Raw genomic sequence first — 3,190 nt, forward strand, 5'->3', positions numbered from 1 at the left:
CTGAACAGAAAACCAACATGGAGAAGGAAATCCCCAGAAGCCTCTGCCTGTCTTTGGCCTGCCTGGGCTGAATGGACTCTGAGTGACTTACGGAATGTCCCTGGATATCCGTAGAAGCAGGCAAGCTGGCACCAGCAGGTGATGCCTATTCATAGGGTCACAAAGAAGAAACCACAGGGGAGCTTCAGGCACTATTCTCAGGAGTTTGTAATCAGCATAACTACAGACGTGTTGATTGTCTTGTCCAGTAAGACAAAGAGAGCCATGGGAAATGGGCTACACATCCTGGAAAGCCAATCAGGGTAGTTAGCGATGATGTTATCATGCAGTTGACATTACAACTTATGTAAATGATCCTTTGGGCAGTCATGCAAATCTCTAGAACCTTCTATCCTTTTCCTGTATTTGAATGTTATCTATAAAACAAGGGTCATTTTCCTGTATCCAGAGAGATGCTGGTCAGTTTGTAAGACTAAGGGCACCCAGCATCTCCCGAGAACACACATTGATTAATAAAAATACATTATACTTTTACTGAGTCTAAGTGTTCTTGTGTCCCTGGCCATAAGCATAGAGTAAGCTTTACAATTTTATTCTCAGAAACACGGGGGCTTTAATATAGCTACATGCAAAGCAACTCTAATGCTCCTTCAATGAAAACATCAGTCTGTACTGTAAGACTAAAAACGGCTGGTTAGCTCCTGATTTTCTAAATTCAAAATCATTAAGACCATGTCCAACAAAAGATCAGAGAAATATCACATAGTAGGGATATAATTTAACTTACTTTTGTTGCCAATAATCCTTGTTAATGTTTTCTTTTTAAATCATTTAAAGTACCCTGAGGACTTCTCGTGTTATGTTTTTCAATATTTATGTATAGTAGATGAACTGATGGGTATTATTTAAAAACATGATGCAGGAGACACCACTGGCAAAGCATCCAAGTCACCATCCCCACCCTGCCCAAGGCAGATGAGAGCAGATGGTGCAATTGGATCCTGGCATCATCTTGCTCTCTTCCCCCCCCCCCCCCCCCCCCCCCCCCCAAGAGGAATTAGTCCTGCTTGGCGCATACTCCACCTTCTTCTGGCTACATGGACCGGTGAGAGGAGGAAGCCATGGTGTCAAAATCAGCCCATGTTCACCAGAGGAAGCAGCAGTGGTGTCAGACATAGTCTAGGATGGCAGCCTCAGCAGTGAGGCGGAGAGTGTGAGCCAGTGCACATGTGAGAAAATTCAAACCCCCTTCCCCCTCCTCATGTTGACTGCAGTTCCACTTCCTTTTTTCATATAAATGTAAGCCCTACTTAAACCAAAACCAAAACCATCACGTGTTTTTCTTGATGTATGTTTTTGTCAGTTTACCGATCTGCAGTTGCAAAATCATTTCTAGATTTTGAAAGGGATAAAATGACACTCCTCCCTAGCAGGCCGATTCAGTAAAAACGCGTGAGAGCGGACGAACACCCGCTCTCCCGGCGCGTGCACTGGCCACTTGCCGGTGCACGCGATACAGTATGCAAATGAGGTGGTGCAGTAGAAACAGGCAAAAGGAGACGCTAGGGATACTAGCGCGTCCATAGTGCCTCCTTTTAGCCCGGAGCGGCGGCTGTCAGTGGGTTTGACAGCCGACGCTCAATTTTGCCAGCGTCTGTTCTCGAGCCCGCTGACAGCCACAGCTCGGAAACCAGAAGCCGGCAAAATTGAGCGTCCGGTTTTCAGCCCGACAGCCGCCGGCCCATTTAAAAAAATTTTTTCTTTTTTTTTATCCTTCAGGATCTCCGGAGGGTGCACAGAAAAGCAGTTTGTACTGCTTTTCTGTGCACTTTCCCGGTGCCGGCAGAAACTAGCACCTACCTTCGGGTAGGTGCTAATTTCTTAAAGTAAAATGTGTGGCTTGGCTGCACATTTTACTTTCTGTATCGCGGGGAATACCTAATAGGGCCATCAACATGCATTTGCATGTTGAGGGCGCTATTAGGTGCTGTGGGTTGGATGTGCGTTTTCCGCCCCTTACTGAATAAGGGGTAAGGGAAAACGCACGTCCAAGAGCAGGCTAACACTGCGCTCAGTCGGAGCACACTGTACTGTATCGGCCTGTAAATGAGTTGCTAAGTGTCAATGGGTAGGAATATCTGTATAGGTAAGGATAGAGGGTTCTCTTGCTGTATCTATGTACATGTATACATACCTCAAACATCTGTGCTTTTTCAATGTTAAATCATTTCTAAGGCCACAACTACCAGCGCAATCCTAAAAGAGACTTACATTGTTAGGTTGAGAAGAGTAAGCACTTCATTTTAGACAATAGGTGTATTTCACTATTGGCAACACATACTGCATATATTGTATACAACATTAAAGCATTGCTCTTGAATATCTACTAGAAAACATTTATTTATTTATTTATAACTCTTTTATAAACAGAGGTTCAATTAACAGAATTAATTATCACTTTGGTTTACATTACAACCAGCAAACAACAACAGTGACAGTGTCTTGTCTTACATTGAACAAGGTGGCGAAAACTTGGATAAACATAACTTGGGAGAGCACAGTGACAGAGTCTTGAATTGTATTGAACAGTGTGGAGCGAACTTGGATAAACCAGGATAACATAACTTGGGAGAAAGCCGTGATAGAGTCTTGATTTACTTTGACAAGTGTGGAGAAAAATTTGGATACATATCATTTGGGAGAGAGCAAAATATAACCGTGATAAGAAGAATTAGAAGGGGGAAAAAAGCCGGAAGGGCAGGGTTGGTTAAGGGGGGAGATAAGGGGATAAAAAATAAAGGCTTTATTACCATTACATAGATGTTGTATGGGTCTGCATAGACAAGTGGGGCTCTGGAAAGACAGGTGGGGCTAAAGCGGAAATGAGTGGATTATGGGAAGGCTTGGCCAAACAACAAAGTCTTAAGTCTCTTCTTGAAGGTGATTGGACATTGTCCAATCATAGGAAAAAAAAGATGCATGTTTATTACAGGTTACGCTCCCACTGTCAGTCATAGGCTTAGCACAGAGCTGGAGTAGACCTAAGCATTAGGATGAGACCTCGTTAACAAGGCTTAGTCACTGAGATTAAGGATTCTCATCCTATTCTCTGCTTTGAGCCAGTATGCAAAAAAAGACTTCTAGATAGCATCATGAACACAGTTACACAGAAGAGAGAATTATGCCCAGC

Source organism: Rhinatrema bivittatum, chromosome 9 (assembly GCF_901001135.1).
Source record: "Rhinatrema bivittatum chromosome 9, aRhiBiv1.1, whole genome shotgun sequence".
In the NCBI taxonomy this organism is placed as follows: domain Eukaryota; kingdom Metazoa; phylum Chordata; class Amphibia; order Gymnophiona; family Rhinatrematidae; genus Rhinatrema; species Rhinatrema bivittatum.